The sequence below is a fragment of the Mustela nivalis genome (assembly GCF_964662115.1).
Source record: "Mustela nivalis genome assembly, chromosome: 15".
Classification (NCBI taxonomy): domain Eukaryota; kingdom Metazoa; phylum Chordata; class Mammalia; order Carnivora; family Mustelidae; genus Mustela; species Mustela nivalis.
Window position 1 is genome coordinate 18,923,518 of NC_139034.1, and position 16,557 is coordinate 18,940,074.

Genomic DNA, 16,557 nt, shown 5'->3' on the forward strand with positions numbered 1-16,557 from the left:
TGTTTTTAAAATTTTTTTAAATTAATTTTTAATTAGTTTTTAATTCAAGTATAATCAACATAACAGTGTTATATTAGTTTCAGGTGTACAGTATAATGATTCAATAATTTTATACATTACTCAGTGCAATGGCAGTGCCTATTTGTCCATATGCTATGATTCTGTCTCATCTGAAAAGTACTTTTGGGAGGGAACTTAATGACTTTAGCCAATAAATTTATGAAGTGAGGATCCTAAAGGAAAGTAGAGGAAAGACATGAAGAAATCTAGATGTGATAAGGTGTGATAAGAGAGCAAGTCCAGGCTTTGGCTAATTGTGTGTTGGAAGAATCGTTCCAGGGAGGCGGGGATTATCCATCTTGTTGAGAATAAAGCAGACAAAATTTGAACAATAAACCCAGAACTTACTGATTTTGTCATTATTACTATTATTATTATTATTATTATTATTAATGCAGGGTAGTTATAAAAATAACCATCTGGCCAGAAAGTAAAGATAAAGTATAAGCAGAGAGAGGCACTTTGTCCCAGCAAGCAGCATTAGCTCCTACGTGGATTAGAGAAGGAAAGGGCCCCTTTGAGAATGAGATTAAGTTGTTAAGGAGCTCAAATAGGATTCCTGCAAGCTGTCAAGAACCAGCAAAGGGAAATTAAATACCAGTGCTATGTCCTAGCGTTTCAGAAAAAGACATAGCTGGGGGGCGGGGGGGGAAGCTACTCAGATCCTGGGACATTTAAAACTGCTTTTCTTCAGCACATGAGCTTCAGAAGCATCAAAATCTCCTAGTGCAGCAATCTGTTAAGGATGATTCTTCAACTAAAACAAATTGGGAATGAAGAACTCTTCGCTAGGGGGCAGTTCTCAGGCAAGCAGTCCCAAAATACCTACTCCCAGGAGATGAGTATGGTTGTGTCACCAGACAGAGCCTGTGCTCAGGGTATTGTTAGGGGCCCAAGACTCATTGGGAAAGAGATTAAGAAGTACTGGATATGCTGGGTGTGTAAGAAAGCACCTGGAGTGAGCCTCGCAGAGGTGCTGGTCCCCCTCACCCCTGCAGTTGTTTTTGAGGAGAGGGAAATGCCTCACATGACTCTCTGTGTGAGGAGGGAGGAATCAGAGATGGATCTATTTTCTTCACAAAATGTAAATGTGAAGAAATGTAAATGAAAATGCTAAATGTGTAGTCTCAAATAACTTCTTGTCGGAAGAATTTTCGTGGTTTGGCTTAAATAAACAGGTCATGGAATCCAGACAGTTGGTCTGGAATGATAGACTTCCTGCTGAGAATGAGGCCAAGAATATTTTCCTTTCCTCTCAGATACCATCGGATTACTCCTGGGGTCTTGGCAGCCCTGGCTCTGGGAATGTAATTTTCCCTGCGCTAACTGATTTAATGGCAGGAGAATGGCTTTCTGTATTAGGCAGATCTGGAAAAGCCTGTGATAATTCTGTGTGGCCTGTTAACTCTTTGGATCTTTAGAAGTGAGGCTTCTGAGAAACCAGGCCTTGAATTACTATAACTTCTTAGGCTTTTGAAGCTCCAGACCCATTCCAGGGAAAGACTGCTGGAGTTGCTGAAGGGACCCCACTCTCCTAAGGCAGAAAATCTCTTGCTGAGCCTGTGTAGAATAAGGAATTGAGGGAGGAGTTTTGTTTTGCAGCTGAACTTTGCACTTGGAACTTTAACACACAGGACAAGAGAATTCAATTTTAGACTTTAGTTCTTTTGGGTTTTAATGTCTTCAACTTGTAAAGGAATTTAATCCTGGGACTTTAATAATAGAAGGGAAATCGTGTTCAAATATGAAGCATCTCTTTAAAGGCATTTTATTATTGAAGTATCTTCAAGGTAGTATTCAGTCTGTGCTACATTGGACAACGTGCCTGGACATAATTTCGAACAGAAAATAGAATAAGAAATACATTTTCAGTGTGGAGTGGACTCAAAGTTGTTATATATGTATATAATTTTTTTTAAGATTTTTATTTATTTGAGAGAGAGAGAGTACACGCGAGGCCGGAGGAAAACGGAGAAGTAGACTCCCGCTAAGCAGGGATCCTGGCCCAGGGCCATATCCAGGACATTGGGATCATGATCTGAGCTGAAGGCAGACGCTTAACTGACTGAGCCATCCAGGTGCCCTTCAAAGTTGATATATTAAATGTGTTGTCCCGACCCACTGCAGATTCTTCTGGGGACAACATTTAAATATTTAAATATTAAGGAGCTTCAACTTTGCCACTGGGCCCAGGAGAAAACTCCAAAGAGCAGAGATTGGTGTAGAGTGTGGTCTCATGAAGGTCGGAGGCAAAGTTCTCCTGAGCGAGAGATCCAAACCTCTTGCTGACCAAAGCCTTCATGCTTAAGTCCAGAGAATTAAGAGAATGAAAAGCTGGGAGATGTGGACCAGGTTCACCTCTTCCCCACTCCTGGTGCTTTCTTCTTATGAAAGGAGCTCACTTTGTTCTAACTCTGGGCTTCCCTCTACCCTGTAAATCCCTTTGTCTCTGCCAAGATTCTTTAGCCTCTGAGTTCAGTTAGTAGGGCATGTTCAGTTCAGCTCCCATTTTCCTCCTTTCAGAAGTAAACATGCATTTCCCTCTGTTAGGACACATGGGAGCCCTTCCTGTTCCAGTGCTGCCTTACTAGATCAGTAAGTCTGTTTCTGGAGTTCAATGTTAGTGTCAACATATAAGTCAAACCCTCCAACTTGACCTCTATTAGTTATAAAAGTGATGTTTTGGGTTATCTTTTCTCTTTTCTCTTTCTCTTTTTCTGATATAAATCTTGGGTCTCTTAGGTCTTACAGCCTAGTTTGATTAGTTTTTCAAAGTTCTTAATTTTCTAATTTGAAATGCCAGTCAATTCAACAAATAGTTTTTCAGTTTACTTACTAGGAAGTTATTCAACTTACTATATGTTATTGTGCTAGGCCCTAATAATACAGAATAAACAGTATCTCATTAGATGGTAACTATTAACATGCTTATGTATTATATTAGAAAAAATATATACACAAGTATATATACACAAAATATATACAAAATGCATAAATACAAAAATATATAATACAAAATATAAATACAAAAATATGTAACACAAAGGAAGAAGTGATCAGCCTGTGTGGTAATTTGGAGGTAGGCAGCTTTCAAGAGAAGGAAATTGTGGAGCAAAATGGCAAATCAGAGGAAGCTTATTTTTGGTAGAGAGAATAATACCTAATAAACACATGGGGTTATGACATGCATGTATTATTAGGATACTAAAAATAGCTGATAATTCCCAAGCACAATTTCGTCCCCTTTCCCCTTTCCTTTCCTGTCCTGTCCTGTCCTGTCCTTTCCTAGCATTATTTCTATGTTAGGAGGTAAGGATGGCAAGTAGAAAGGACCAGAGCATACTCTTCAGGAAACTTAAATTTAGACATTATCTTACCAATGCAGAGGACTAACAGGCTCAATCCAAAGAGTGATGTGTTGAAGTTAAGAAAATGAAGCAGTTAGACCAAATGATTTTTACATTTCCTTCAAGGTTTTGCAGTTTTCTGATTATTGTTTTAGGCCTTTGGCATAGATTTAGAATGTTTCTCAGTTATCCTAAATCAACTCCTTACCACAATACATACATAAAGTAGGATTAGGCTTTGCTATATATTTGATATCTCTGATAAATAATAACATGGCTTAAACATGAGAGAAGTTTATTTCTCATGTAAAATCAATTTGGGAGGCTAGTCTGGTAATTTTACAAAACCATTGGTAACCAAGGCCCTTCTCATTCTTCACTCTACAAACCCTAGAGTACAAATTTTGTCCTCATGTTTCAGGATGACAGCTGGAGATCTAGACATCATGCTTGCATTCTAGGATGGCAGCAGAGAGAAAGAAACTTAAGATTTCCTGCAGGTACCTCCTATACTTTTACTTATATCTGGATGGCCAGAATTTATTTCCCTAGTCACATCTGAAATTGGAGAATAGCTGAGCATGTGGCCGTACTGAGCGAAATCCTTTTTTAAAATCAGAGAAAAGGGGTGCCTGGGTGTCTCAGTGGGTTAAGCCTCTGCTTTCAGCTCAGGTCATGGTCTCAGAGTCCTGGGATTGAGCCCAATATCGGGCTCTCTGCTCAGCTGGGAGCCTGCTTCTCCCTTTCTCTCTGCCTGCCTCTTGGTCTATTTGTGATCTCTCTTTCGCTCTGTGTCAAATAAATAAATAAAATCTTCAAAAAAAATCAGAGAAAAGACAAAATTAATATTGAGGTAGAGCATTATCTGTCTCTTTTCCAGTCGTAAAGAAATGAGGTATCTATTGATTGATTTAAGTGGAAACAAAAGTGGTAGGCTATCAAATACAGAATTTATTCTATTGTTTTTGTATTCTGTATTTTATACTGTATTCTTCTCACAATTTGTTTTGCTAATTCTAGCTGTTAGTCTCACCTTTTTTCTTTAAACTATAGCACCATGGCCCTGAAACTCTGTTTATAAAACACACAACATACATCCTCAAATGCTAAGTGCATGCTTGGTATACCATTTATGGCGATAGCATTCTTCTCTGACTCCTGACATTTTGGTAAGCTGTTTTCTTCCAAAGAGTACTAAGATACTCTTCTCTGTCTTATGTCTACTAATTCTTTGGGGTTCTGTGTCACTGATGTTTTGCCTAGAAAGTTAGGTTAGGACCCCTCCCTTGTCAAAACGTCCACATTATTTTGTTATAATAACTTCTCTATTGCCAATCTTCCTAACTGGAATTCAGGGAAAACAGAGAGGAGCTACATCTGTTTTGTTCCCTGCTCTAACCTTAATGTCTAATGTAGTGCCTGGAAAATGGATGCTAAAAAAGCTCATTGAAGGAATAAATGAATATAAAGGTGAATGACTAAACCCAGATGAAAAGGCATTCAAGTTCTTACTGCTGCAAAACAATGAATGGTTAAGTGTGGCATTGATTACACAGAGGTGGGGAATTTGGGTATGCAAAAATGTAATAATTTTTATCCAACTAAAATTAACATTAATGTTGAGCCCCTTTTTCTACTTGGTATTTATCTTAGGCAATTCAGGATAGACTTAGTCAAATTGTGGCTTTCTCAGTAAATTCAGGGCCCCCCTCTTCTGATTCTGCATTTCAGTTGTGAGGAAGTTACAGTACATCAAGACATAAGGAAAAAAGTGCACCTGGGCTGCTCTCTGCCCAAGCTGAGAGCTGGTGAAATGCTCTATTCTAACTGATCCTTGGGCTCTGTGACTTTTCCACTGTCGCATCTACTGTCGCATCTGGGTTCCCATTGGTCTTTAGTTGCTATACTCCATTGGTACACCCTTCAGCCCTTGAGATGTCCCAACCTGGGGGATAGGATGAATGTGTGAACTTTCCTTTAACGACCCCATGTCTCTCAAGGGGGCACGGGCAAAAATAAAGCGATTCTTTTCCATAATGGGGCCAGAGGAAACTCTGAGGAGCTTTCTCAGGCACCTCCCTATAGACATTCCCAAGGCATCATCTCTACCGACTGTCATCTTGCTGAGATAGATCTCTATGTAAGGTTTGCCTCTTGCCTAGTCTCCAGTCAGAAAGTGGGGCACTGGTCTCCTCTTCACTCAGAGCCCCAAACCTATCTGACATTCCTTGCCCCTCACCCTCTCCCAAGAGTTTTGGCCCTGGTGATGATGGTCAGAGGGCAGGATCTCTTTTCAAAGATTCACACCATCTAACTCCATGGTTTTTCTCTCATATCTCGTACTTTTCTCTTGTACATTTTTATCCCTCCTAAACTGCTTTAGCCAATCTCACATGCTTTCAAGTTTATTGTGTATGGTACAAATGCCACCAGTAGCATCATGATTTTATTTGATACTTGAAAGTGAGGCTTTTGAGGCTCAAAAATAACCTTTTGCTTCATCTTTGTTGCAAGTTTCAGAAGTCTACTTTCAGACTCAGCAGCTGAGTGTGAACTCTTTTCACTTGCCCTTTTGTCCTTTCCCTGAGGCAAGACCTAAATGCCCAAAAGAGAGGTCATGGAACAAAATGATAATTTTGAGGGGAAGAAAAAAAAAAAAAAAAAAACAGTTGGCTTATTAACAGATTAACCTCAACATATTTACAATAGAAACAGTTGATAATCACTCTAATGCCCCCAAACGATAAAATAGCTAAATAACATTATAATGGAGAGGTATAAAATCATTGAATATTTTAAAGTATTTTTAATAATATAAAATTTTTGTTTTAATGAGTGAAGAGAACTGTTTATAAAAACAACTGTACAGGGGTGCCTGGGTGGCTCAGTGGGTTAAAGCCTCTGCCTTTGGCTCAGGTATGATCCCAGGGTCCTGGGATTGAGCCTCATATCGGGCTCTCTGCTTAGCAGGGAGCCTGCTTCCTCCTCTCTCTCTGTCTCTCTGCCTGCCTCTCTGCCTACTTGTGATCTCTGTCTGTCAAATAAATAAAAATAAAATCTTTAAAAAAAAAAAGCAACTGTACAAACATAAGAATTTTATAAAAGTACTCAGAAAAATCATGAGGAAAAAGAGCATAATTTTAGCAGTGATAGGGTAGCAGGACTGTTGGTAATTTCTATTTTCTACATATTCTAATTTTTCCATCTAAGGAACATGAATTAAAATTATGTTTATATACATTATGTATATATGTGTGTATATATATATATATTTTTTTTTTTCAGTTTGAAATAAATAATAAAATTTCCTAGAGACAGGCCAGGCAAATAACATCCTTTATATGATGATGGATGAATAAGACTTACTTTTATCTGGGTGTGTTACATCTATTTTTTAAAAAGGGAAAAGACCCAGGGGAGAAACCTAAAGTATCAAAGTCCCCCATAAGGAAATCAAGGGAATAATAATATGCAGGAGGATCAGAGAAGTCCATGGCTTATTGCTGGGGCAGGTTACTGCCTTCAGATACTTGCTCATATGTGGGTAGATCTTGTTCTCTGTCACTGCACAATCATATTTAAAAACATATTCTACATTATAGAGCAAGAAATTATGGTACCTAGGTACAATGGAATATTATCTTGCCCTAAAAAACGGAACTCTAGCTATCGTGACAATATGGATGGACCTCGAGGGCATTATGCTAAGTGAAATAAGAGAAAGACAAATACCATATGTTTTCTCTTAAATGTGTAGTCTAAAAAGTTTTTTAAAACCAAACCAAGATTCAAAGAACAGATTAGTATTTTCCAGAAGTGGGGCTGGGAGGGATGGGTGAAGATATGGGTGAACTGCTTTTGTTTTTAGTTTAAATAACTTGAATTTTAAAAAAATAACTCCAGATATTTGAGTTAGTTATTGTATTTCTCCCTAATTGTCCCCGCTCCAAATACACATTCCCTGTTGCTACAGACATTCATGTTGTGACTCCCAGACTCCTTGTCCCTCCGCATGTGTTTCTTCTTATCCGTCAGCTTCTTAGAGTGACACTGACTCCATATGTGTTCCAGGCCTCTCTGAGGATAAACTCCGTGTTCTTTCCCTCTAGGCTAAAACAAGGAGAGAAAAGAGAAAAATCAGATGTGTTATGTTTATGTCTGTAGCATGATCTTCTGTCTGTAGTCATGATTTTCCTCCAATCAGGGGGAGGTTACTTTGGCAACAACCGTTTTATGTCCCTTTAAATAACTTCCTCCTGGTTAGTGACACCTCATTTTCATACAAGTCCTGCAGTGACTTCTTAAAGTAGCCAAAACTTTTTTTTCTCTCTTATTACTTAAGAAACATATCTGAACAGATCATATAATAGTTAAAAATATATTAACATACAAGAAAAACATACCAGTTAAAGGTTGCATGCTGATTTCAAGATTTGTTAGAATAGTGATAATAAACTTAATTCTAATGTTTGAATTTTTAATACCGATAAAGTCATTTCTTTTTTGACAAGCATACTAATTGTCGCCGATTGCAGGATGGCTTGGAAAGGGGAAGAATTTTGACATTTTCATGTTTGAAATAGCATGTAGAATCATTGCAGTTCATTGCTGTAGAGGCCGTTCATCTTTTAAGACACACACAACTTGACTCAGAAGATCCAAAAATGATTTTTCACTGAACAGTCTCTGCCAACTCCAATTGTTCCATACAAAAGTACTATAGCCAATTATAATTGGTGACCTTTGCCGTAAAACTCACCCCGAAAATGTAAGAAATTGTTTTTATGAGTAGTAGAAATGCCTAGTCAGGAGACTCTAAAAAAACATTAAATTTTAGCTTTGGGTGTAGAAAGGTGCCTGCAAAAATATGCTTCTTGCTATTTCATATATTATCATATGAAAAGGTACACCACAGGGTTATTGGAAAAATGCTATCAAACAGTGTTGTAGATTTATTTAGTTCTACACGTCTCACCTTTAGATATTTTAAGATGAAGTGTTTGTCCTTTCAATTAATCAAAAATGTTGTTCCCTTCCAGTTAGCTGGGTCACTCGGGTCTCTATTCAGTCAGCATTTTCTCCCAGTTGTTTGGCTGAATTTCCATGAAAAGAATTAGGTCTGGTAATTAAATCCAATCTCAGCAAAATTTTCTCAGGCAGTTTATTTACGTTCTATACAAAATGGAATCCCTTAGGGACAGAGAATTAACATGTTGTAAAGTATAATTCCAATGAAATCTATTTAACAGTTATTCTTGAAAGAAGAGCTTAAAGACTTCTCTTGATGCAGCTTCAATGTCTTTATGTACTTTCTTCCATTTATAGTTTCCATCTTTTATAGTTAGATGTGTTCCTGTATTTTCTGCTGGTTTTCTACCTCAGTTAGTTATTTTGTCGATGATTTTATATAAATCAGTATATCTCCCACTGATTCATATATCTATATACACATGCACACATAACAAAATACTTAAAAAATGAGACAAACTATAAAAGGTTTAAAAAGTACTTATGTATTGTATATTCATGTATTTTTACTATTCTCTCTCTATTCTGTGTATATGTATAAGACCATGTAATATGTATATTCTCTCTCTATTCTGTGTATATGTATAAGACCATGTAAGTTTCATATATATGTATATATATATCAGTGTATGTATTTTGATATGCATTTTCTATAGTTGTGTCTTAAATTTGAGTATTTTGATCTGATCTCTTCTTGCAACTAGCAGTTTAAATGTCCTGAAATGATATAGGAAGTAGGAAAATTAGGATCCAGAAATATAATGAGGGTTGCTGTTTTGAAATTACCTCTAAGGTCATTTTATTTGGTCCATTCCTCAAGTTTCCAGCTGCATGATTTCATCATAGAATGGAATTTATAAATTGCCTTCCAATGCTGTCAGATTCTATTATTTATAATAAACTCCTCCTTGAGTTTCCAAGAAAGTTTAGAAAATGACTTCCTAGAAGTCCTTCAGGATAGTGTTTCCTACAGAGAACTTTGGTTTGTTTTGTCAGTTAATTGATTTTGATTTTGTATCTAGAAGTATTTAGAATGATGTTCTATAGTCACAAACTCCTTTTACCTACAGATTATTTTTTGTCATAGTATTTATAACCACATTGTTATGGACTGAATATTTGTGCCCCCCTCATTCATATGTTGAAATCTAAGTTTCAGTGTGATAGTCTTTGGAGGTGGGGTGGTGATTAGGTCCTGAGGATGGAGCCCTCAGGAATCTATTTATTCTCTAGAAGACACCTTAGAGAGCTCTCTTGCTTTTTGCATGTGAAGAGAACAGTGAAAAAACTGTGATCTGTGAACCAGGAAGTAAGTTCACTAGATACCACCTCTGTTTGGCACCTTGATCTTGGACTTCCTAGTCTTTAGAACTGTGGGAAATAAGTTTCTATTGTGTATAAGCCATCTAGTATGTGATATTTCACTGTAGCAGCCCAAATGACTAAGACACACACTGATGATTTATGGATGAAAGAAAAAATGAATATACACATACATATATAATATATATTATATATATATAATACATACATATATATAATACACATATAATACAGGTATGGATTTTATATATATAATACACATATACAGGTATGGATCTCAGAAAAAATCAGGTGGCTCAAAAATGATCATTTTTACCATTTTGTAAGTGAGTCTAATTTATATTCAGAGTCCTCACTCTGCTAGGTAGCAGACATTATATCTTTATCCATTTAGCACCCCTGCCCCCACAATCCAAGGCTCTGTTCATGGAAAAAGAGAGGAGCAGAGAGCAGGCAGAGTGGCTTTATGATATTCAGGCATTGAGAAGGTCATATGTGGTGTGGATCTTTGCCCTGACCCCTTTGACATCAGCTGAGATGTGCTCATTCCTGTTGGCCTTGGGTTATTTCATGTAGGTAATTCCGTTGTCTTCCTTTCCAAACTCATGAATGCTCTCAGCCACTGAGGGGCTGTCAGTGCTGAGTCACCTCTTCCATATTAGTTGTTGCTCTGAAATGCTGTTTTGTGTAATGAAATGATTCAACTCTTATTTGACACTGAGTATGCACCCAGGCCCTCTATAAGACCATGTAAGTTTCGTGTAAGTTTCTTGTTCTGGATTTCCCAACCCACCGCTATGTCTACTCTTTTCTCGCATGTATGCTACTCTTTTCTCGCATGTATGCTGAGATTAGGTGCACTGGGATCTTGCCAGTTTTCAGGGTTCTCCTGGGCATAGGGCACAGATTCCCTTTGCTCTTTATCTCTCAAATGTGTTTCCAGAGGTTTTTGTAACTTTCACCCCTCCTCATCCTTGTAACTTCTTCAGGAAAGGAGATGGCTCAGCAGAGGATACCTTCTCAAAGACATCACATCACTGTCCCATCCTCTCCCTCTGGTTTTTTTATATCTATCCTCCAGTTCTTGTGTTCTTCACCTAATCCATCTGAGAGGGGAGGGTTAAAAATGGCAAGATGGAGGGGTAGCATGATCAGAGATAATGAAGTGAATTCACCAAGGGTGAGTATGAGAAATAGTAGGCACTTGAGATTACCTTGGGAAGAATGGTGGAAGGTCAAGGGGTAAAGTGGAGATCTACTTAGAGAGTGATGGGGCTGAAACAAGACTGAGTAGATGCCTGATAGCCTGACCTTTTTTATATACATAGTTTTTTTTCTTCAAGGCATTGGGAACCCTTTGAAAATTTTTCAGCAGAAAATGATATAACCGGGCGCCTGAGTGGCTCAGTGGGTTAAGCTGCTGCCTTCGGCTCGGGTCATGATCTCAGGGTCCTGGGATCGAGTCCCACATCGGGCTCTCTGCTCAGCAGGGAGCCTGCTTCCCTCTCTCTCTCTCTCTGCCTGCCTCTCTGTCTACTTGTGATTTCTCTCTGTCAGGTAAATAAATAAAATCTTTTAAAAAAATTGATATAACCAAGGAAATGGTATGGATTCTAGAAACTGTGGAAATATTTGAAAGGAACTGGCATAAATGGGATGTTTGAATGAAGGAGAACAACTCAATGATTCCTAGACCCTAACTCAGATGATGGTGAACTTGTTTTGTAAGAAGAAGGGGAGTTCGGTCCTAGGAGTATTATGTTGCATAGGCAACTTCGGGGTATCTGTCATGCAACTGGAAATGTGGGAGTGGAGTTCAGAATAGAGATAAAACACAGGATGAAAAAAATGAATAATTGATTGTAGTTAGAACTGTAAGAAAAGAAGAGAGGAGATAGAGAAGATAAAAGATAGTCCTGCAGTAGTGAGGAATGGTCAGAAACTGAAGGAGAAAGAGAAAAATAGGAAAATGTAATGACATAGAAGCAGAGAAGGAGGAGGGTTTCCAAACAGGAGAATGATTACCATCATCAAATGTAGGAGAGTTTTCCAGGAATATGGTGCTTTTGCTGTCTAGAGTAGTCCTCTCCATTCAGAACACCAGAAAAGTCAGTAAAAATATGCAAAAATATTTTTAGAAGCATTGTTGAATTTCAGAGAGTTAGGCCACTTTATTTCACAGTATCTTCACTTGAGGGAGTTGACCTGGAAGAAGTACTTATTCTCTTGTACTCACTCACCCTAGTGATGTCTCTGGACTTGAAACCAGAGTGTGTGTTTTGAATGTGGGTGATGGAGGAGTGGGTGCTTGGGAAATTACAAAAGCAATGTAGAAGGACTAGGTGATGTAAGAAAATAATTAAATATCTTTTCTAATTCATGTCAGCAAAATCTGCAGGTAAATGACTTCTGGGGAAGCTGTATCAAGTAAGGAAAAACATAATTACAGATCAGACTCAATTTATCAATGCAGACACAGACCCCAGATATTCTGGATCCTATGTGCTGGACCAAGCACCTGTAAGTAGTTCTCAATGTTGACCTGGCTAGCTGAGTGAAAACTGGGTTTCATAGAGCTCTGGAGTAAAGAAACTTGATTTGTCAGGAAATACTCAGTGCACTGTAGCCTGTGACTACAAAGACAGGAGTCCTTATTGCATTAAGTGTGACTCCCATAGCAATGCCCTCCAAGAGGTCTCAGAAGAAATGGTCTGCAACAACAAGGATGAGGGGAGCACCTTTGAGAAGTAGTTCAGGGGTTCTTTTCTGTAGGCCTCAATAGCACTGAAAAGTGCTGCAGGAAAATGGACTCATAAACTCAGTGGAGATGGGAAGCACCTAGATGCCTAGGCCAAGTAATAGTGTTTATTGACAGAGAGACACTGGTGAGGTTACTTTGAAAGGCAGCTGAGATAATGGCTGACTAGGAGAGTGTGACCCACGTAGATTTTGGAGGTGGTTAATTGATCCTGGATTACCTAATTACAACTCTCTACCGTCCTTCTTGATGTATTTAAATAAAAAACAAAAACATCCATAGGTGTGGTGAAAGAGGCCCAATGAGCTTTTATGATAGAGTAGTAGCTCCTGACCCAATACCCAGCCCTGAGCCACATCACAGACCTGGAGCCCCTTGAACAAAGGTGGGTCTGGGACCCCTCAGAAAGGACATACTAGAAAGTCATGAATGTGTACTCTATACACTTTAGGCACTAGTAGTTCCTTAAACGCCCTGTAGCCATTTACCATGGTAAATAGATCCTGGAGAAAGGGAAATACCCAATTATTCCAGGAAAGATGTCACAGTGGTTCTAACTCAGGCTAATTTCTGGAGACCCCAAATTCTACTGATGCCTACCAGGGAAAATGGGGGTTTAAAAAATCCAGATAATAGAGTTTTGACTCAGATCTGCCTCACTGTGGATTCATTGGGTTATTTACCTAGTTCCTCCTTTAAGTTTGGATTAGATATGTGTGTGTATAATTATACATAAAGATAAGTATACATATTACATAAGTCAGAATAGGTATCCTGACCTATATTCTTCATTAGTTTCTGATTCATGAAGTAAGGACTATATGGTAGGAAGGGCCAAGTGGAAGTTAAGCTACAGTATGGGAAACAAGGCATGGTTGATGTCTATGGAATTCACTAAATTTATATCTTTATCGCAGTTAGCAGTTAGCTTTATGGAATGGTGCAGTGAACTATGCAATACTCATTTTAGTGCCAATGCCTAGTGAAGTTGGATACTGTCTTAGAGAATTCAGAATGTGTTCTAAACTGACAACTGAAACATGGTGTTCTTTCTCTCATAGCCAGAATGTGCATGTCCAAGATTAATGAACTGGAAGTGGGGTGGATCCTCTACCTAGCGTAGCTAATGACCCACTTATAAAACTTGCTTTCTGTCCTGTGACTCTGGTTCTGTTAGTTTAGTCATTTTAGTACTCCAAGAGAAATACTTCTTCCCAAGAGTATCACAGTAATTTTCAACCAAACTGGAAATTAATATTGGCCATTTCAGACCACTCAAGCTTCTGGGAAAACAGAGGAAAAGGAGGACCATAGTGGTAACTGGGGTAATGGATTCTGACTATTGAGAAGAAATATAGTTTCATTTATTCAAAAGAGATGGAGATGAGGTAACTAACAGGTAATTTATTCCCTGGGCAGCATCCTATTATCACTCTATCAAACAAAATAAGTATTGAAACCGCTAAGTAGTCCCTTCTAGGTTAATCCACAGGACTAAGATCCCCCAGGTGGGAAAGGTTTGTGTCATCCATGTGGCTAAAGACCCCATAGCAGTTACAGTGCTGGCTGAAGATGAAGGGAAAGCAAAATGTGTGATAGAGAAATTCTAACTATCAACTCCATCCCATGGCCATGGTGTCCTTCCTTGCCATGTCATATGTAGACCTGTATATTTTCACTAATTTTCTTTTTCTTTCCTACCTCTTTCCCATACCATTTCTAAGTAAATTTTGTTGACTAACTTTACATTTCAGGTCATATGCTGTAGAATATTAAGGAGGCATTCAACAGAAATGGAGGAAAAAAGATTTCTCGGTAATCTTAGACTTTGATCTAGAGGCAGTAAGTAGCAAGTCTGAAGGTTGCCTTCCTTTGTTGGGAGAGGCTGAAAATGTCTTGATTGTTTGAGGTTGCATTATGAAACAGGAGTATTTTTGAGTGAGGACTATATGTAGAAGTCAGGTAAGAAGAGTAGTGGACTCTGCTGGACATCTGCTATTGCTTGGCTACCCAGCATCCAAACACGCTTGTATTTATGGAAAATACCCCCAGATGGGAACCTTGGTGGAAGGGAAGTCTTACCTCCCATTATAGAAGTTAATAGGGCCAGACACTCCTCCTAGTGCTAGGTTTTAACTCCATAACCTAGGCTGGAGCATTCCAGCATTCCTGGGATAGTGATAAAAAATTACAAACAAAGCTAGTGAAAAATACTTCCTGGTGCTAGTTTGGTGATTTCATGGAGCTCAGCAATGGCAGTGGTTAGTGTCAAAATTCTAGAGGAAAGGACTGAAGTGTCTGGTGGTGGCAACAGTGAGCTATTGGTGGTGGTAGTAACAGAATGTTCCTGATTCCCTGCTGTTCACTGTACTCTGGCTCTGCCCATTTTCTCAGCCTAGGCTTTCTAGCCTTCCTGTTGATTGAGTCAGCAACACAATATTCTTTTAATAAATGCCTTACTGCTTCATTATGTTAGTGATATATGGTCTCCATTGCTTGCAACCAAGAGCCTTGACCTTTACAAGAGTGATTCATGGATAACATTTGATTTCTATCTAGGGACAGTGAGCCACAAAAAAATCAAGGGCTACATGAAAAACACTGCAGATTTTTTATTTTGTATTATTGTTGTTCTTTTTACTCATCTACTTTTTTACATAACAAGTAAAAAATAGAAAAAGTGGAATAGTTTCCACTAATAGAAAATTAAACCCTTCTCAGGGAGATAAATGTTTATCTACAAAGAAGGATATTATTGAATTTCTCTTGTGCCTTGTGCCTGCAAAGTTCTGCTTTTGTGTCTCCAGTGTGATTTATTTGTCCTTCTCATCTTCATCTAGTTCCACTCCTGGATGGAACAGGCCTGCAGGGGCAGGAGAAGGTGAAGTGAGTGCTTTAGATTCTACGAGTAAAGCGGAGAGAGAGAAAAGGATTTCATTAGCATCTGGCCTTTAGGAGGAGTATCACAAAAATCAGACCTTTCTGCACTATGATGGTTAATCTCCTAGCATATGTCTTGTATGTTAATATCCTAAATAATTTTTATAACCTTTTTAATGCCACATTCTAAAAGGCCCCCATATTATTATTCAAACTTTCAGAGGCTCCAGATTCCTCAAGATAGTCAGTGTAGAAAGCCTGCCCCTTATAAAGTCTGAGAGAAAGAAATATAAAAATCTAAGTCTTTCTTATCCTCATGTTTGCTAGCTTCACAAAGGGCAGGATCAATTCTTTGTTAAGTTGACAAAATACAGCAAGTGCTCTCATGAACTCTCAGAATTGCTAAGTTACTGGAATCTGATTCTTAAACGTATACTCAGAATATTTTGATTTCTATTTTGATTTTTGGTGAAAATGTTCTCATAGGATATGTCTGATTAAAAGCAATTAACAGTTCAGTTTCAGAAAAAAAAAAAAATCCTTTGGACAGGGGCAGTGAAGGGCAAAACAACACCTGGCTATCCTCCTTAGTTTACTTCCAGCACCAAATGTCTGGGTGGGCTTATTTTATTCTGAAGGAGATGAAACACAGATAAAATAATGGGATTCCTTTAATCTCTTTAATTTTCTTTTGTGTGTTTAGAATGGGGAGTGCTGGAAAGAGGGGTCTATTTTGTTGGAAATTCCAAGACACAGGACATCTCAAAGATGGCAAGATAAGAAATAGCTGACATCATGTTTCTAAATATACGATTCTGTGCAACAACTACCTGGAGAAAAAGCAGAAAGGTTGGGGAGGCAAAATAATAACTTTTCGTTGCTGGAAGGCATCCATGTTCAACAGTCTGTCAGGAAGAGACAGGTGGGGCTGGCTCACCACCTGGGGTGAGGGCTGGTACGGGGTTTTTATTAAAATTACTGCACAGGAGCAGAGAAGATAAACACTCAGTGGGCGTAGTGGAACTGCCAGACCATATGTTTGGCCGAGCTAAGAAGCTCCTTCTCCAGAATAAAACTACCTAAGGCAAGCTCCATGTGTTTAAAAAAATCTTGTGTACTAGGCAAATACATTCCAGGATTTAGACATAAATTCTGTATGCC